Source organism: Tamandua tetradactyla, chromosome 5 (assembly GCF_023851605.1).
Source record: "Tamandua tetradactyla isolate mTamTet1 chromosome 5, mTamTet1.pri, whole genome shotgun sequence".
Lineage (NCBI taxonomy): Eukaryota > Metazoa > Chordata > Mammalia > Pilosa > Myrmecophagidae > Tamandua > Tamandua tetradactyla.
Genome location: NC_135331.1, coordinates 175,831,242 through 175,852,752, shown reverse-complemented (window position 1 = coordinate 175,852,752; position 21,511 = coordinate 175,831,242). Strand labels below are relative to the sequence as shown.

At 34.6% G+C, this 21,511-nt stretch overlaps 1 pseudogene; it reads left to right on the top strand.

Moving 5' to 3' along the window:
• Positions 1-479: 479 nt before the first annotated feature.
• Positions 480-19,411, top strand: LOC143683396 (amine sulfotransferase-like; annotated as a pseudogene).
• Positions 19,412-21,511: the final 2,100 nt, after the last annotated feature.

Here is a 21,511-nt window from a genome sequence, read left to right as displayed (position 1 = left end):
CACACACCCCCCAAAAAATGTATTGATGAAAGAATTATTATTTTTATTATTTATATTATAAAATACTGAGATTCTCCACTGTAAAGTGATTAAAAGCATCTTGGTTCTATGCTGTACTAGCTTGAGTTATTTACTTAGTCTTTCTGTGCCTTAGTTTCTTCTTTATGTTCAGAACCATGAGAATTTGTCTCTCATGGGGTTTCCAGGAAAACTGTTTAACCTCTTACTGTGTTAGTTTCTCCATCGTTAAAACAGTGATAAAAACAATACGTACTTGGTTGGGTTGCTGTGAAGATTAAATGATTAATATACATGTATACATGCACACCATGTAAGGTGTTTACTGTGGTAAATAAATTGACACATGTAAGACATTTAAATGATGCCCAGCTTATATGAAGTACTCAGTACGTGTTAGTCATTAATAGAAACTACTAAATATTGAAAAGAATTTCTCTATTTTTTGTAGATGAACAATTATGGATGACACTGACATGTATTTATTGAGCTTTAAAGGCTATTATTTTGAAAGTTCTTTAGTTGATATTGACCTACTAGAAAATCTAGGTGATTTTGAAATTAGAGATAATGATGACGTCTTCATAATCACATATCCAAAATCTGGTAAGTTTGAGGAATGGAGCCACCTGCTGTCAGGCTCCACTTTGGATTTTTAATACATATATTTATATAGCACCTTTACATATCAACAACAGCCTAGCCTACAGTTAAACAATAACTTAGTATCAGAAATAATTACATAAAATTCAGGTCTCTAGATTATAAAACCATTTTCAATGCATATATTGTCATTTCTAATGCTGTCCTGGTTTGAATCTATTATATTCCCCAGAAAAGCCTTGTTTTAATCCAATCTGTGGGAGTTTCTTTTAATCCTGATTTAATGCTGTAGGACAGGAACTTTTGATTAGATTATCCCCAGAGCAACGTATTATGCCCAGTTGTGGGTATGACCTTTTGATTAGATGGAGATGTGACTCCATCCATTCCAGGTGGGTCTTTATTAGTTACTGGACTCCTTTAAAAGAGGAAAAATTTTGGAGAGAGCAGAGCTGACAGAGTAGAGCCAATGTGACATTGGGTATTGAGACAGAAAAGTCCTGGTGATTAAACAAGGACTCACAGAAATAGCCAGAAATTGGAGAAAATAAATATCCGGACCTGGCAGATGCTATGTTAAGAGACAAAACCTAGAGGTTTTCCCAGAGCAGTAAAGTGAAGGCCCACAGACAACTAGAGAGGAAACCAATGGCATCAGAAGCTGGAAGAATGGAACCAGGAACCAGGACCAGTAGACACCAGCCACAGGCCTTCCCACATTATCGTTTCTTGAATTAAGGTATCTCTTCCTGGATGACTTAGTTTGGACATTTTTATAGGCTTAGAACTACAAACTTGCAACTGATTAAATCCCCTTTTTAAAAGCCATTTTGTTTCTGGTATATAGCATTGTCAATTGAACAAACTAGTATAGATGGGAAATAGGAGCCTAGTATGACCAGTTCTTTTAAATAAAACCAAACCTTAGTACCATTATATTTGATCATATCTAGGTTCATTTAAGTAGAAATGGAATTATTCAAAACATTGACATGAGTTTCCCAAATCCCTTCATAGTTAATGACCAGGGTTGATTGGTTAGGAAATCAAGGATCAATAAGAACACTCCCATTTTTCTCCCCCCCCTTCCCCTAATGCAACGGGAAGTCAAAGGCTATCTTTGGCCATTTTGTATATAAAAAAATTCATAATGTAGAAACCTGAAAATGTTGAGTAGCAGAGGAGAGAGAGAAATTGAACACACTTTCTATTGTTTCAAAGAGGCATCTGGGCCTTGAGGTATATTTTTTAAAGGCTCATTTCTGAGAATAGAGACTAAGCAGGGAGTAACAGAGGTAGTCACAGAAGATGGTAGAAAGGGATCTTATGTGGAGTACAAGAAACACAGAGAAGGAGCCAAAGAATTAACCTGAATCAGCACTATCATGGAGTCAGAGCACTCATCACTCTTCAAAGTGAAAAAAGAACTAATAGTCCTGAATTTAACCTTCATTCAATTTTATGTGAAGCAGAAACAAACAAAAACATGGATAAATTAACAGACATACTTAGAAAAGTTATAAAGAAAAAAATGCCTCCTAATGATTTTAAGGTGGATGGCATTATTGTTGAAATTAACATTTAGAAATTAATTCAGAGTTGAAAACAAGGTTATTTATCTTGACAGGTACCATCTGGACTCAGCAGATATTAAGCTTGATTTATTATGAGGGACATCGTAACAAAATTGAGAATGTGGAAATGCTTGACAGAGCCCCTTCCTGGAATACAATAAATGCAAAGTGGACCTAAGCAAGATGCCATCACCTTGCATCCTCACCTCCCACCTCCCATATTATTTAGCACCGAGAGGTTTCAAGAACAGAAGAGCTAAAGTACATCATAGAAATAATTTTTTATCTCATCTCCATGTCCTGTTTTTGGCTCCACTGATCTAAAGTCTTTCAAATGTTGTGCTTATTATATCACTATGATATGGTCATTCACAGTTATATATATATATATTTTATAGGCTATATGGCGGGGTCATATTTCATTATTTTTCCATGTGAGTACCCATTATTGTAGCACCATTTGTTAAATTTTTGCTTGTTTTTCATTTGTTTTTTGGGAAATTCATGGACCGGGAATTGAACCTGGTCTCCTGCATGGTAAGCAGGAATTCTACCACTGAACTACACTGATACCCCATGTTTACATTAATTATATATGGAATTATAAGTATATGCATATATTGGGTCACCATATATATTACTTTGCAATCTAATTATATAACCTATAGCAAAAAAAAAAAATCTGTCATGTCAGCACAGGAAACTCCATTTTTCTTAAACAGCATTTTATTACATAGCCGTCTAATATTTGACATGTATTGTTGGAAAGGTAGGTTTCAGCAAATGTATATATTATATTGTAATAAATATTCTTATATGTATTTGCACTGTCATTCTGGTGAAATGTTTCTCTAAAAGTGGAATTTTCAGGAGAAAATGCCCGAATATTTTATATGTTGGTAGATGTTACCTATTTGCCTTCTATAGTGTATAAACGTATTTCATTAAACAGCATGTAGGAATGCTTCTTTCCTCACAGGCTCACCAATGAGTAGAATCATCAATGTTTGCTAATGTGCAGGTTAAAAAAAATCTTATTCTTGAATAATTTGCATCTCTTTTGATTTTAATAAAATTGAGTATTTTGGTGTATCTTTAGGCTTGTAAATATCTTTTATATTCTTTGCTTAGCTTTCTTTAGTTTGTCTCTTATTTAACGTTTTATAGAAGCATTTACATGGGACAAATACTTTCCCAATTAATGGCTTAACCTTAAAAATTTTGAAAGCTTTTAATATTATGTAACTGATCTGTTAATCTTTGCGTTTTGGCCTCTAGCTCTGTCGTTTTGCTAAGAAAAGACTTCACCACTACAAAGATCATGCAAATACTCTCTAGGTTTTTTCTGTTTGGTTTATGCTTTCATTTTTTAGATTTAATTGTAAATTATATCTAATAGTATATGTGATGTGAAGTATGAATATTGCATTATATTTGCCCAAAAGGTTAGCCAGCTTACCAAACATAATTTATTGAAGCATTCCACTCTTTTCCCATTATTTTGAAGACTACATTTTGATATACTAAGTTTCCCAGTTTCTCCTTTCTGATTCAGCATTTTTTATTCCACAAAAATCTGACAAGACTAAATTGGGCCAGTTCTTCACTATTTTAAACATTCAATCATGTAAATGTTTTCTTATTTCATAAGTCAAATCCTCTATCGACTTCTTTTTCTAATATGCTAATTCCTCTAATGACTTTTAGATGTTGATTTGAATTAAGTATAAAGGTTACTTCTGAGAAAATTGTTAGCCTTGCAACACTCCTAACATTCCGTCCAGTGTCACTCATGGATCTATTTTTACTCAGGTCTACTTTTATGTTCTCCAAATAGGTTTTGCATTGTTCTTCATATACTGCTTACTCACATTTTAACTAAGTTAATTGCTAATTTTTGTTTATTTTTAAATCGCAATTATGAATTGGAATTTCTTCACTATTTTCTTTTCTGTTAATTATTGCTGTTATAAAGAAAAAGACATTGGTTTTGTTACTCTACTATATCTGGTCCCCTTAAACTCTTTTATTAGTTTTATTAATTTTCCCTTTATTCTCTCGAACATATTTCATCTTAAAGTAATAATACATTTGATTTCTTTTTACATTTTAATATTTAATTTTTCTATTTGTTACCTAAAATCTGAGGACAAAAATGATTAATAGAAGTGATTGGTAATAATCTTCTCTCATCCTTGATTCTTGAGAATTTTCAGTAAATTGTTTTTGTTTGCTGTTCTGTTTTGCTATTGAATTCTTATGTAAATAATGCTGAGAACTATTTTTTCTATTCTTAGTTTACTTTTGGTTTTGCTTCTATTTATGCTTTGTTTTATTCAGAAAAGATATAATCATATCAAATGACCTTTTTTGTTAACTCTGAAGATGTCGTGTATTTTTCCCCTACAATCTATAGTGAAATGAATTGAATTAATAAATTTAACAATGTTGCATTTCCAGAATAAATCCTACTTGCTTATATATAACAATTTTTAAATACTTCCTAGTTTTGTTAATTTTTATGCAGAATTTTTAAAATATATAAATATTAAAAACTAGTTCTCTACTTTTTATGATTATTCTATATTTATTTGGTTTCATTGTCAATGTAACTCTCATCTTGTATAAAAATTTTGAAGGCTTTTTAAATTTTTCTAAGTTCTAGAAATTTAGTTTTTGGTTTTGCGTATATGATTAAAGTCCATTATAAATACATCTGGTCGGTTTATTTGCTGGCTGCTTCCTCTAAAGCAATTTATGATTTTATTTTCAAAGTAAATTTTTCCTATTTCATCTAGAAAACCAAAAAAATTAGGACATGTTCTTTCATAATTTAATGACTTGCCTCTAACTCTATGATTATCTCTTTTCATTCATTTGTAGTGATGTAACTTTCTTTGTCTCTCCTTTTCACACTTTTAAAAAATTATCAGGATTTTTCGGTTATTATCTTTTCATCCAAAGAACTACTTTTTAAAAAAAATTAGGGTTTGCTACTTCATTAATATATGTTATTTATTTATTTAATTATTTCCTTATACTTTCATTGCATTTATTTTCCTATCACCTCTAATTAAAAATGTATCTATTCTCAGTACTTATTTTTAAAATATTAACATTTTTAAACTATGGATAGCCTTTTGAATCTAGCATTGGGTATAATTTGGTAATATCTTAATAATATGTAATCTCAGTTTTAATTTTCTAATTTGTCCAAGTTATTTTAATGCTTTTTGTATCCAAATGTTTATGTAATTTTCTTATTTTAACTTTTTCAATGCTGATTTTAGTATTATGGCACTATCATCAGATAACAGTGTTGTAGGAATTCTAATTTGGGGCAGAAGTTTTATGGCCGATAACATGGTCAATTTCTCAATATGTCCTATGACAACATAACAAAGTTATGTATGTTCTCTTCATGGGGTAACAATGCACAGATATATGAAATTAATTTTGTTCTTTGAGTTACTCATTTCCTTTTATCCTTTTATCTGAATTTAGGTGTGTATAAATCTACTATGATCGTTACTACATAAAAATCTTTAGACTCACCAGATTGTGCCATCTAAGTAATTCTGTTATGCCACTCAGTTTACAAAGATTCCTGTTCTGTTGGACATTGCAAAAAATTATGTGTTGTCATGTTAAATCATTTGGCGTTTTTTATTTGACATTATATTTATATTGCCACTTGCCTCCATTTTTCGGAGGTTTTCTTTGTGATTTTCAATACTATTTTCACCACTGTATACTTTTTACAAGCTCCATAACTGTATCGCTTTTATGCTTTTCCTTCATTGAAATTTTGCTATTATGACATATTCTGCGTGAACATTCTTAAACATGTACCTAGTACACAGCTGCACTGCATGAGCTTCCCTACAATATACACCCAAGAATATAATTTTAAAAACATAGAAAAAATAATATTAAACCTTGTAAGATGATTTTTATAAGAAGACAGTCATACCAGTTTATGCTATAATCAGTAACATACTACTACTTTTTGTTCCTCATCCTACATACTTTTTCTGTTAGATTTCTTAATTTTTGCCAATCTAGTAGTTATAAAATGATAATTCAACTGGTCTCAATTTGCATTTCCCTAATTAGTAATGAGATTAATTACTTTTTCATATGTTTATTGGCCATAATTATTTCTCCTTCTGTGAACAATCTGTGACTTTGGCTTAATTTTCTATTATTTCTTTTCATTGTTGATTTCTTTTATATGTATAATTTGTTATGTTGTTTCTTCTCTCACATTTTATTGCATTTTTGTAACTTTCTTTATGGTATATTTTGATAGATAGCATCCTGAATTTTAATGTAGTCAAATTTATCAATTTTTATTTTAAATAATTTTTTCTTCTTTAAGAAATCCTCCCTGATCCAAGAACAGAAATAAATTATAAAATATAATTTTATATGCTAAAGTGTTGCTGTCATTTAGCAACCCTTAATCCTTACATATGATGTGCAACAGAGGCCCAGTTTCACATTTTTCCTTATATATGACCATTTGCTCTAATACTGTGTTAAATAGTTTCCCCATTTCTCATTGATATCCATTGTCATCTTGTCTATAAATTGAATATCACATAAGTCTCATGAGGGTAAATTGGCACAGCTTCTATGGAAGGTAATTTGCAATATTTACCAACTTCACAAATGAATAATTTCACTTCTAAGAATTTATCGAATATGCATCACACGTGGAATGTCATATGAATAAAGTTGTGATTGCAATCCTCTTTATAATAGCAAAATCTTGATAACAACCTAAATTTCCATGGATCACAGATAAGTTTCATTCACTTAATGTAATATTATTTAGGTGTTAAAAATATGGGCGGATAACCAAAAATTGTTAAAGCTACTACTCTATTCTCCCTGCAGATTGTTTACATCTACAGAAACCCTAAGGACATTTTGATCTCATATTATCGTTTTTCAAGTTTGGTGGTTTCACTACAAGCTCCAGAGAATTTAGAACAATTCTTGAAATGGTTTGTATATAGAAAAGGTAACTATAAATTTATTCAACACACAATATGTTTATGAGATAATGTTCCCGTTTAGCCAAATTCTCAAGTGTACGGAACACATTTGGAGGAGATGGAGAAGGGAGATAGAGGGTGGGATGCAGATGAGTGGTTGTTATTATCCATGAATTTATTCTGCCACCCAAAGATCTTTCTGTTCTTGCCAGGACCACTTTAGGGGTTGTCACGGTTGCAAAGGTGTATTTTTTTCAGAAATATTTTTAACAGACTATAAAAGAATCTTAAACATTCTAGTCATTCAGACGATCTAGATCGTATCTCGATATGTTCTAGAACAGCTAATGTTCATGGTGGGTGTAGTTAGTTTGCCCTGCTATGGGCCTTTGGAGGGCCTTGTAAGGCAGCTGTGGAACCTCACATTTCACCAGTGAGGAGGGTGGACTGGTGCAAGAGACTTGTGGAGTGTGCCCCTGGGGCTCTCACCCATTTGGAAGATTATATTTAGTTTCTGTCCTTTTGTTGATGGCTAGTGCTGATATCCAGAGATTTTAGAATAAAGAATAGGAGGAGAAATAGAGACATGTTTGCAGGTAGAGGAAACAGGAGAAGGGGAAAACTTAGCTTAAATAAATCGTCAAAATTTGAACTACGGTTTTCTTATCTCTGGATTGCTAGTTTCCTACATACAGAGTAACTTTTATAGGCATATTCTTAAAAAAATCAGGAAATTGTTTTCCAGGCACTAACCATTAAAAAGGTATGAATGTCGAATAATGGGGGCTTTATTTTTCCTTTCTGAGGCTTCTGAAAAAGAAAGGAAAAGTTACTGCACAATAACTGCAACATCTTTATCTCAACACTTCCTAATTTTTCTCACAATGCCAGGAAACTGTTGGTTTGATCACATCAGAGGATGGTATGAACACAAACACGACTTCAACATTCTGTTCATGAAGTATGAAGATATGAAGAAGGTAAGATGAGAAGGTTATGTAGAAGAAAATAACTATTTCCTTAAAATCCTCCTAGATTTTATAGATGGAAACCCAGATGTTCAGAGCAGCCAGCTATAAATAAAGAGGAGGGTACTGGGGAGCACTGGGGTGAGAAGCCACTACTAAGAAATGGTTCCTTATTGCCAGAGGAGAATTTGTGCCCTGTGATGCCAGCTCTTCCTATCTCTAAGAGAACCTTGGAATATAGATTTCATGTGAAATCACTTAACTTTAAAATATTGGTAAGCAAATCAAAACTATCTTAAAACATTGTGTAAACAAACCAAAACATATTTGAAGGTCACTGTTCTTTGATCTGATTGACAAGTTGATTCACTCACACATTATTTATTCATTCCTTTATTTAAAAATATTGAATGCCTAATATGTGGCAGGTACTGAATCATAAGAAAAAGAAAATTAGCCTCTTTATTCATTCAGCTCATAATCTAAAAGGGAAGACAAGTGTTCATCAAGCATGTTATTTAATTCAAAACTGTTGTTAATGTTATGAAGAAAAGTGCAGGTATGATGTCACTATATGTAACAAGAGGATTGGATATAGTCAAGTGTGATAGAAAACATTTTCCAGAAGTAACATGGGAACTGCAAAGCTAGATTTATATGTGTTAACAAAGGCAGGAGAGATAAAAGAGCATTCAAACCCAGGCAACAATATGGAAATTCCCTGTAGCAGGAATTTTCCTGCTTTGTGGATCAGAAGGCAGTACCTCACAATGGTGAAAGATAGAGATGGAGAGGTGTGTAGGAGCCAGATTGTACAAAGTTTAGAGGCTGTGTTAATGATACTGATATTTTTAAAATCCTAAAAGTAGTGGGGAGCCCTTTAGGAATTATAGTAGGGTAACACTATAATAGAATTAATATTTTTGAATATCATTTCTTTTAGTAGGTGGAAATATAATGATTGTGGATATGGGCAGACCAAATAGAGACGAGAGTAAATCCAATGAAGACCTATCATGCATTGGATTAGATTGGTATTATGAGAATTTGAGAGAATGCAAGTTTTAAGATATAATTAGGAATAAAAAGAAAAGGAATTATATTAAGGAAAAAAAGAAAGAAGGAGCAACCATATTTTTCTTCAACCTTTCAAAGTCTTTTTCTTATCATAAAATAGAAAGAGAATCTCTTTTATCTCTGCAAAGAAGTTAGACCCTTTGTGGTCAACTCAAGTTTTTAAAGCTCTTTCTAAAGATCCCAGATTTCTGAAGAAATTAGGCATGCATCAAAGTCTTACAAAAATTTGAGGATCTTCCTGCTGATTGGTTAGCTCCCTGCTCACTGTACCAAATTATCTGACAGAAAGAGAGACACCTTTACCACCTCCAGGGTGGGAATCTCACTGAATGGAGATTTGCAAAGAGCTTAACAAAGCCCGTCAGGATGAACAGCAGTCCCAGTGCCCCAGCCCACTCCATGGTTTCCAGGTGTTGGGGTCAGCAGCCAAAACCTAACTGCACAGGCATGGGTAGTAAAACATTTACTCACACAAGAAGAGACAGACAAGTTTGGCTTCACTAGTGGGTATTGGTCCTCCATGGACAGCACTTCTCAATCCAGGGAGATAGATGATTTATGCACCCCTTGGGCTTGTGCCATAGTGGAGGGATGCTGCTCCCTCCCCACCAAGAACAGATATACCAGCCGGCTGAGCTGGTTGCCTTGAAATGTCTTCAGTAAATGGTAACATATGTTTGGGTCAAAATTGGAAAGATCAACAACAAAAAAAACATTGGAAAAAATATGCTGGCATCCACTCTTGGCTGTGGGGTACCACAGGCACTCTTGGGAAAGGAATCAACATATATTTATCATCCCATCCTAGAAGCCAGTCAAACATGATCCTGAGCACAGGGTTTATTCTGGGTGAAAGGGGAAGATGGCAACTTGCCCTCAGAGCATCCCCTCCACACTGCCCTTGTCTGCTACTTTACTTCAAGATTTCTTGGTAATTGTGCCTGATACTGTTGTATATCTGGTTCTCCAATGGTTACTCTACCAGAAAAACCCAAGCACAGAAAGCATATTTCAGAACATTGTACACATTTCTCACTGACTTGGAGGTAAAAATATCCCCAGGACCATAGGAACATGCAGAACCTATTCATGCAGTCTCGTCCCATGTGTTCAACAATATTAGTTGAGGGGAAGGTAAACTGCTGGTTTCCTCTTATGTCTGTTGATTTACCTTGAAAGTACTAGAATGGTGCCATTTCATTTCAGTGTTGCGACTCTGAAAGTATTACTTTTATCTATTCAATTTAAAGATACACTCATCCTAAAAAAACAGCCAATCATGTGTAGGTATACCTATAAAATTCAGGCACACATGCATCAGGAGATGTATACAAGAATGCTTACACTAGGAATGTACATAATGTCCTAAAACTTGAAACAGTCTAATTTCTCAACTGTAATGGAATTGGTATGTTGACTTGGTATATTCATACATTGGTATATTCGTACATCTGGCATATTCATATACATCTGGTATACTCATACGCAGAAATAAAACAAAACAAATTACCAATATATGTGAAAACACTGACGAGCTTCTCAGTCACTTTATTGATAAAAAAATCTAGAAGCAAAAATAAACATTGGTTTTTCCATTTAGGTAATGTATTTACACAGAACTAAATTATGCTATTGAGGGCTCAGTAGTAAGTTGGAAAAACTAAAAACAAAAGCATAAGATTAATTACCATAAAATGCAAAGATAGTGTTTATCTTTTGGGGGAGGAAAAGGTTTATAATTAGGAAAGGACATGTGTTTGGGGAGGTTCTGAAATACTGAAAACTGTTCAATTTACTGATATGCATGTCAGAGTCATGGATGTTCACTTTATAATAATTCTTTAATCACTTATTTTAATTAATTTTCTGTATGTGTTTTATTTTGCAATATAAAATCTTTAAAATATTTTTATTTATCTAAATATAAATGAGATCCTATTTACTGCCACATCATTGGGGAAAATGAAATATAGTGAGAATTTTTTTTTTAATATTTTTATTAACAAATCTTCACACACATGCATTCCATGCATGGTGTACAATCTGTGGCTCACAATATCATCATACAGTTGTTATGATCACCATGATCATCTTTTACAATATTTGCTATATAGTGAGAAATGTAATCTTTCTCCAGCTATGATCTTTTCGTTCATATGTCATAGTTGGCTGAAATTTTCAGGGAAGAAATTTTACATACCTTTTTTTTTTTTTGGAGACTTAAGTAACAGTATGGGAAATAGGAGGGGTACTCTTTATCTTGCAGGAAGAATTTATTACTTTGCAGGACATGCTCAGATTATGGGCAGTGATAGGTGATAGCATGGGGAAATGGCTTATATGCTTAAGAACCATCCTAAATGGAGAACTTCAGAGACGGAAAAGTTTTAATAGCCATCTTATAAGCAGTAATAGTTTTTGGAGGAAGCTCACTTCTGTTTTTTCTTTCCATATTGTATCATTATGAATTTTTCCTTCTGTTCCTATTCATTTCAATTGAAATTGCTGCTCAAATGATTAATAAAGGTATTAATTTTTATTCATGAATTGGGATCCATTTTAAATCTATATTATTTTGCATGATTTCTAGCTCTTTCCAAAAATTTTCACTTTTATTGCATTGAACATAATAACATTGTTGTTTCTATATTATTTCTGCGAATTCTTAGGTCTATTGTGTCTTTTATTCTGTTTCTGCTGTCTTTATTTCTATTGGTTTTTGGCCACATTGTCTCATCTCTTCATCTTGGCAACCTTGATTATGTGCTTGTCATTCTACATAAGAGTTATTTGTACAAATAATTTGATAACTATGGCTCTATTATTTTAAGCACCTTCTCATGCTCAATATTCTTCATTGACTATCCCCTCTAAGAATGAAAACAAAGGGGACTGGCACACTCTGCAAGGCTCTTTATCATCCATTCCCAACCTACATTTCCAGCTTCATTACTTATGAGTCCAGTTTTCCATGATATGGAAGGCATTTCAAGCTTCTATAATTTGGAACTCACTTTAAACTTAAAAAGGCATTCTCATGCTTCTCCAGGGACATTTATTTCTCTTAAAAATTGTTCTAACCACTGCAAGGGATATTAATCTCTCTTTCCTATGAACTGTCATTGTGTATTTTTCCCCATATAATTATTTGCTTTACTCTTTTTGTGATTAAATTGTGAACCCTTATCAAGAAAAGACAGTAATTTTTGTTCACTTTAACTTCCCCATCACCTTGCACAGTCTCTGAAATATGGAAGTTACTCAAAAAATGTTGGTTGAATGATTGAATGTAACCGAGCTGATCTTATAAAATCAAATAGGAAGCTCTAACCAGGCTGACAACCAAAGCACTCCTTCTTGAAAAAGGATTAAAAAGTAATGTATCCTTGTCAAATTTTAGACTTAGAATGAGTCCAAGCACCATCATTTTTTCAAAACATGATGAAGGTATTAGGCTGTAATTCATAGATTCCTTGTAAATGGAATAGACTTCCATCTCCACAAGTCCTTTTAGGGTCTCAGAAGTTCCGTGTTAAAACCCTGCAGTTTTCTTGAGAAAGAACTGAGTGAAGAGGACTTGGATACAGTTGTCAGACAGGCCACCTTTCAGAACATGAAAGATGACCTGCAAGCAAACTATAATACTATTCTAAAAGATGAAGTTGGGATAAGAAACAATGATGGATTTTTCCTGCACAAAGGTGAGGATTAGTGGTTTACACCAGTAAAAATTTATGGGATTAAGAGGTGTTCCTAACAGTCCTCTCCAATTGATACTGCCATTTGAGCCCAAGAGAGAATCTAGCTTCTAACCAAAAATGAGTCTGCAGAATACCTGCTTCAGTTCAGAGACTAACAACTTCAGTCTGTCTAATAAATATTAGATTCTTTTCTTCTAAGCAGTGTCATCCTTTTACATTTCTTAGCAAAGCTTTGTCTGAACCTAAATCTCACACCTTTATAAAATTAACTCAAAATGCATTGGAGATCAAAATATAAAGCACAAGTCTGTAAAAGTTACAGAAGAAACCAGAGAAAATATTCATGACCTTGGTATAGGCAGCAAGTTCTTAGTCATAATACCAAAAGCATGATACATAAAAGAGAAATATAAATTGGACTTCATCAAATTAAAAACAAACATTTCGACTGCAAAAGATCTCATTAAGAGGATTGTTCTAGTTTGCTAGCTGCTGGAATGCAATATACCAGAAACAGAATGGCTTTTAAAAAGGGGGATTTAATAAATTGGTAGTTTACAGTTCTAAGGCCGATAAATGTCCCAATTAAAACAAGTTTACAGAAATTTCCAATCTAAGGCATCCAGGGAATGATACCTTGGTTCAAGAAAGCTGATGAAGTTCAGGGGTTCTCTCTCAAGTGGAAGGGCACATGGCGAACACAGTCAGTTTCTTTCTCATCTGGAAAGGCACATAATGAACACAGTCAGGGTTCCTCTCTCATCTGGAAGGGCACATGGTGAACATGGCATCATCTGCTATTTTCTTCTCCTGGCTTCCTGATTCCTGAAGCTCCCCAGGAGACATTTTCCTTCTTCATCTCCAAAGGTCACTGACTGGTAGACTCTGCTTCTTGTGGTTGCATCGTTCTTTGCTCTCAGAATCTCTCCCATTCTCCAAATGTTTGCTTTTTTATAGGACTTCAAAAGCTAATCAAGACCCACCCAAATGGGTGGTGATATGCCTCCACCTACTCAAATTTAACTACCATTCTTGATTAAATCACATCTCCAGGGAAGTGATCTAATTAGAGTTTCAGGCATACAATGCTGAACAGAGATTAGAAGAAAGGGCTGCCTTTACAAAATGGGATTAGGATTAAAGCATGGCTTTTCTAGGGTACATACATCATTTCAAACCAGCACAAGGATGACAGGAAAATCCACAGTCTTGGTAAAATGTTTGCAAATCACATCTCCAGAAAGGACTGAATCCAGAGTATAACAAACTCTTTAAACTCAACAGTAAGAAAAGATACTGTCCAATTGGAGAATGGACAAAAGGCTTAAACAAACATTTAATCAAAGAGGACGATGGGCTAGAAAAAAAGAAAATAAAGATATATGTGCCATTATTAACCATCATGAAAATACAAGTTGAAGCTACTATGTGATATCACTACACACTTATTATAATAACCCAGATTAAGAAAAAAATACTGACAATACTATATGTTGACAAGGATGCAGAGCAACTGGATCTCTCAAACATTGCTGATAGAACACAAAATATTACAACCACTTTGGAAGACAGTTTAGCAGTTTCTCACAAGGTTGAATATACACTTAACATATGACCCAGCAATACCACTGTTAGATATTTATGCTAAAAAATAAAAATTATATTCATACTCAAAAAAGCACATGAATGTCACTAGCACTATTTTTAATGACCCAAAACTAGAAGCATGTCAAATGTCCTCCAAAGGATGAGTGGATTAACAAATTGTAGGACATCCTACACAGTGGAATTCTACTCAGTAATAAAAAAGGGTGAAAAAATGCACAATTTGGCTAGATTTTAAGAGTGTGATACTGAATGAAAAAAAAGCCAAACTCTAAGGTTATGTACTTTATGGTTCCATTTATATGACATTCTCAAAGTGACAAAATTATAGTGATGGAGAATGGATTGGTGATTACAGGTGTGAAGTGGGGAAGAGGATATAATTATTAAGGGGCTACATGAGGGACTTTCTTTGTGGTAGTGGGACAGATTGTATCTTAATAGTGCTGATGGTTGCATGAATCTACATGCGATAGAGTTTCATAGAACTGTAGCCCTGAAAAAAGAGTGCATGTGAAATCCAAATGGCATTTGTATTTGAGTTAACAGGACTGCATCAATGTCAGCTTCTTCCTTTTGATTATGTACTATGGCTATGTAAGATATTAGCAGTGGGTCAAGTGGTGAAGAATACACCAGGGTTTTCTGCATTATTTTGGCATCTTCTTTGGAGTCTCAAACTATTTTCAAATAAAATAATATACAATATTTTCTTTATTTTTTTATTTATTGTTTTTCTTATTTTATATTATATACAATATTTTAAGTTATCCAAAATTGGGTTTGGTGAAAGATTTATAAGATTAAATATTCACTTTTTAAATTCTTTAGACATTAAAATTGCATCTCATGCTTAAAAGTTCCTATTAATAGCTTTAAGCCCTTGTTTTGTACTCGGTAATCACACAATTAATGCCTGTTGATTAAGCAGGAGGAACCTCAGCAGAATGAAAACAGAACTAGATTTAGAAAATCTGGACTGTAGTCCCTAAGCTGCTTGCCTCTCTGTCTCTCTTTCTTTCTTTCTCTGAATAAATGTCTGATAGCATTATGCTAGGCACTAAGCATACAGTGGTGTACAAAACAGAAATAGTCTCTGACCTCAGGGCCAGGAGTCTAGTAGGAATGTCAGACATTACAAAGTAATCCTATAAAATTATGGCATTAAGTACTATGGAGGAAAAGAACAGGATGTTGTAATAAAGCTCTATGGAAACTGAGTTCTGAAGGATGAGGAGCCAGCCAAGCAAAGTTTTGGGAGACTCAGTGAGGAAGGCTTTGGGCGGAGTGAACAGTGTGGGAACTGAAAGAGGCCCTGCAGCTGGAGTATGATGATGGAGGGAAAGGTAGGAGTCCTTGAGTGCTGGAGCCAGTGTAATCTTGAACAAATTAATTGAATTCTCTATGACTCAGTCCCCTCATTTGAAAAACAAATGCATTATATTAGGGTTTTTTTAGGTTCTCTGCATCCTCCAACTGCAACAGTGAGAAAACTAGTTTCCTTCAACTTCCATCTATGTATTTAATTGCTTGATTCCATTATACATGTACAATACCTTCACTGAAGCTGCTTTCACTTGGAAATATTAAATTTTGATTCTTCAATGTCTTGTCATGGATTGATAACACATTCATTTTGTGGTTAGAGAACTTGTACCTTTGCAGTAAAAAGTGCAGAAAATATAGGGTTCCAATATAGCCCCTGTTTTAGTTTGCTAGGCTGCTTAATGCATATACATGTGTTTTAGTTTGCTTAAGCTGTCAGAATACAATATATCAGAAATGGAATCACCTTTAAGAAGGGATATTTATTAACTTGCAAGTATGTAGTTCTAAGGCCATGAAGACATCCAAACTAAGGCATCCAGGGAGAGCAACCTTGATTCACGAAAGGCTGATGGGTCCAGAACACCATAAAGGCACATGGTGATGTCTGCTAGCTTTCTCTCCTGGCTTCTCATTTCGTAAGAATCTCCTGGGAGTGTTTTTCTGCATCTCCAAAGATCTCTGGCTGTGTGGGCTCTCTAGGCTCTGTGGGCTCCAAAGCTTTTTCCAAAATGGTTCCCTCTTCAAGAGCTCCAGTAAGCCACCCCACCTTGAATGGATGGAGACATCTCCATGGAAACCATCTAATTTCGTGGGTCACATCTCCATGGAAACAAGGAGCCTTTTAAAAAAGGTGTAAGCCAGCAATATTGAATGAGAATTAAAGAACTTGACTTTTCTGGGGTACACAACAGCTTCAAGCCGGCACACTATGAAACAAAGGGAATTTATTAGCTTACATTTTAAGGCTGTTAGAATGTCCAAATCAAGGCATCATCAAGGCATTGCTTTCTTTCCAGAGACCAGCTACTGATGATCCTTGATTCCCTGCTACTTTGCAAGACACCTGGCAGTGTCTGCTTGTCTTTCTTTTCTCTTCTGGATCACATTGCTTTGTACTTCTTGCTTTCATAGCTTGCTTTCTCCTTTTCTGAATTACGTTCTCTTATAAAGGACTCCAGGAAAGGATTAAGACACACCCCAAGCCATACATACCTTAACTGAAGTAATCTCATCAAAATTCCTACTTATAATAGTTTATACCCACTGGAATGGATTAGCTATAAGAACATGATTTTCTGGGGTACATATGGTTCCAAACCACCACACACCTTCTCACATGCACAGATTTCCCTATTATTAACACTTTCCATCCATGTGAGAAATTTATTACAATTGATGAAACAATATTGTAATAACTAAACTATTAAATATAATCCATAATTTACCTTTGGGATTCACTGTGTTGTACAGTCCTATGGTTTGATAAAAAAATTTATCCAAGGAACATACATTCAATTTAAAACTTTGTTTTAACCACATTCAAATATATAATTCAGTGTTATTAATTATGCACACATTATTGTACTATCACTACCAGCATCCATTACCAAAACTTCATCACCTCAAATGGAAACATTCCAATTATTAACTCCCTCTTCCTATCTCCATCCTGCCCCCATGGTAAACTGTAACCTAGTTTCTAATTCCATGAATTTAATTTTTCTAATTAGCTCATATCAATGAGCTCATACAAAATTGTCCTCTTGTATCTGACTTATTTCACTGAACTTTAAAAAAATAGAAGAGATCTATCATCCAAATATAGAAGGAAATCTCACCCAAATTATCGTCCAGAAAAACACTAATTTTATTGGATTTTACTATTGGCAGATGCTGGATTCCCTGATGGCTCAATGTAACATAGCCACTCTCATTATAATATCTAATTTCCCAGAATCCACGCTATACTAAAGGCTGATTCTGCCAGTTCCTAGGAAGACAGTCTTGACCACTCCCCATATCCATTCAGGTTGTTTCCTACTTCTACCTCACAGTAATGCCTACCAGAATTAAATATCTCTTGGAGCCTTGGAGAGCAGAACAGAGATAAAGTCAAATGGTTTGGTTTGTCTCTCTATATTGCTCAATGACGTATCCTCAGACAAAATAACTTAAGGATATCCTGTTTCAACATCTAAAGTCATATTTACCTTAAATAATTGATTAGTTTTTCTAATCCAGTATACCGTAAAGGAAGACTCAATCCTTAAAACCTCTAGGTCTTGGGTGTGTGACAGTAGTTCAGTGGCAGAATTCTCACTTGCCATGCTGGAGACCTGGGTTCGATCCCCAGTGCCTGCCCATGTTTTTACCCATGCAAAAGACAAACCTCTATGTCTTTCTGACAGGAAAGAGTCAGAAACTGATTGTGTTTCTCACACAGCATTCTTTTCCTGCCCCTTCCTAACTGCTTCTTCTAATCTGGAGAAATCACCTAGCTGATGTTGCTCCTGAAGTTTCTTTCTAGAAAGCAAGATTGGCAGACAGAGCAAAGTAAGGTATCATTTAGATCCTTCAGGATTATTGCTGAAAGAGTGACATAAATTGTGCCCACAGTTGATGGTCACTGGGTCTTTCAAGCAGTTCAGACAGCTAGTCTCCTCTAGAGTTGGTCCACAATTGTCACAAACTCCATTGAGCCATGAAAAAAACAGTGAGTAAGGTAATGTTTCTTAAGCTAAGTATGTCTCCCTAGAATTAAGACATAGTAAGAAGTAGATGTCCTCCCAAAACCTTGCAGACTAACAAGATTTATGTTCTGTCTTAGCCCTTAGCTTCAGAGGTAGCTGGCAAGAAAAAGACACAGTTTGCAGTCCTATCCGATGTGGAAGTGACTTCTGAATTTTCCTTTGAGGAGTAGTCACAGGTGGAAACAAATCACTTTTCTACGATGTAGAGATCTGAAGAATACCAGATCTTAACTAAAACAGATATGTGAAAAACTGTGATGAATGGACAAGGTAGCTCATGACCCCAGGCTTGTGCTCTGAAGGCAACTCAGAGTCACATGTGGCTAGGGACACAACCCCAACTCTCCCAAGATACTGTATTAAAATAGGAGGGGAGTCAGAAGTGGGTAGAGGCAACTGAGCATGGTCAATGCCCTTTGGTGGATGGGGAAAGACAGGAGAGATTCCAAGGATAGTTGGAGGCATTCAGTCAAGGAAGGGGTTCTTGTGGTCCTCAACTGATCATTTAATTACGAGGGGAAACTTTTCCAGATTCTTGTTATTATTTCTATGGGGAAATTGGGGCTCAAGTAAGGCCCAGTCACACTTATTGCAGGTTGGTTTTAAAAGCTTCACTACCACACCATCCTCCTCTAAGAAGATAAGTAAGTAGAGAGCTTTGCAGCAGAGTTGCATCACCAGTTTGGAGTCACAGGTGGGGTATATGAGGGCTCTTTGATCCAGACACTATTAGGAACTATGAAGGATCAGAGATTTCACTTTACTTTCAAGCTAACCAGTTAGGCTGCTACTGTTTCATAGATGTGTGCAGAAGACAAAGAACATTATTACACATTGCCCAGCAGGCAAGATAAAGATCAGCATATTTGCATCTGCTCCTCTTGCCCCCAAGTCCAGTGGAGCTACAGAATAAGCCAAGCTCATTTTGAGGAACTAGCAAGCACTGTAGCAAGGAGCAGCAAGCCAAATTTTAGATAAACTGTGGTTGGCTTCGGTTACTTAGTTACCTACGTAGCTAGCTCTAGAAACTGATCAAGTTTGTGCATTCAGCAAGAATTTACAGAGCTGCTCACAATCCATGACAGACTGCTGGTCCCAATAACAGCGTTATATATTCAGTCTCCCAACTAAAGTCTCTGTTTACACAAATGGCTTCAAGACTAGGAAATTGGAATCAACTTCAGAGAAATCAAATATGGTACTCTGTTTTTAGATAATCCAGGGCTAGACTTGCATAAGAAATTTAACCGAATTACAAAATTCTCCTAGCTCCAGTTATTGCCAGGAGTTTAGGTGCATATTTAAAGAGCTCTACCTATCGTTTCTGTAGTTTATCTGGTAAGAAACAATGAGGTTTCAAAAGTAATTTGCTCTATCATGTCTATTAATAGAGGAGCAGACATGGCTGGCTTAAGAAACTCAAACTGTGAAAACAAATCTTAGAATAAAATATGATGTTTATTTTTTTCTCTGCTCAACCTATGATTTTCTTTCTTTCAGGCCTTAAAAGAAATAGCCTATATTTTTTAAATCCTCCTTCTTTTACTATTCTCATTTCTTCAACTCATTACATAGCTCACAAAATAAATCTTACAAGGTCAGTACCTTGTGTGATGATGCCTTGTTTTTTATGTTCCGTGTTCCTCTTTCCTTCTATGGGTAAATGACTAAATCATTCCTACTCCTCCAAATCTTTCAAATAAATCAAACTACAGGGCCGGATTTGTTCCCATTTAAAACAGCAATTAAGGACCTGAATTTTCCTTGAGTCAAACACTCTAAATGTGATTTTATGAAGCCCAATTAACTTGAAATATCTATTTAAAAAATGCCAAAAAAAATAGTAAGGGTTTTAGTGTCTGAAATATGCTAGATTTTATTAGAATTTTATGCACATTACTTAATTTAATTCTCAAAATAGACTTTCAAGGAATTCAGAAGGTAATGAATCATCACTGTAAATATCTTTTTTCTGAGTTATACAATAAATGACCAAGTGGAAGGGGTTCAAATCCAGGTTTCTTTTATCCTAACCTGAACTTTTTTCATTATTTTAAAGTCATTTATTTAATTGATTTTGTGTACTGCACAGCTAATTTGAAACATCTAGTTTAACTCATCATTTGTATGTGACAATGGAATGTTTGGTCCTGTTTCATTCACTAAGGAAGAGGAGAAAGCAATAGTTAAATTCATCTAATCTGTTTGACCTTTATTTTAAAATTAGATCTTATAGTAACATTTATAAATATGTACATTTAGGGAAAGGGGCACATGTTGCCCCTCAAATAAGGCATCTTGGGCGCTCTGGGAGAGCACAATGTGCTGGCTCTGTTGAGATACTTACAAAATGATGAGGATTAAATAAGAAGGTGAAATTAGAGGCAATGTGGTTAACTTTTCCTTCTGAGTCAAAACTAACAGGAAGCTTTGCCCATTTATCAATGATGCTCTGTATATAACCAGCGCATACATCTTGTTGGGACACAGCAGTTGTGGAAAGTTCACCCACCTAGTGAACTTTCCCTCAGAGGAGGGAGACCTTGAAGAATCTCCTGAAGCACATTTGTGTCAAGTGTTCCCACTAGTGCCACAAAAGCAGGGACCTACCTGAATTAGAGAAGGAATTGGGGGATTTTAAAGATTTGAATTTTATAACTGGGATGCTGTAGCAGCTTGTGACTTTTATTCTATCCAACCGAAATTAATGAAAGTATTTCTAATATCAAAACCAGAGAAAAGTATGAATTGCCCCTTTTTTTAGTACATTGCAACCACACACTTCTTTTTTAAAAATGAAAAAAATATTTTATTTTGAAGTAGTTTCAGATTTACAGAAAAATTGCAAGAATAGTATAAAGATATTCCATATCACCTCCACCC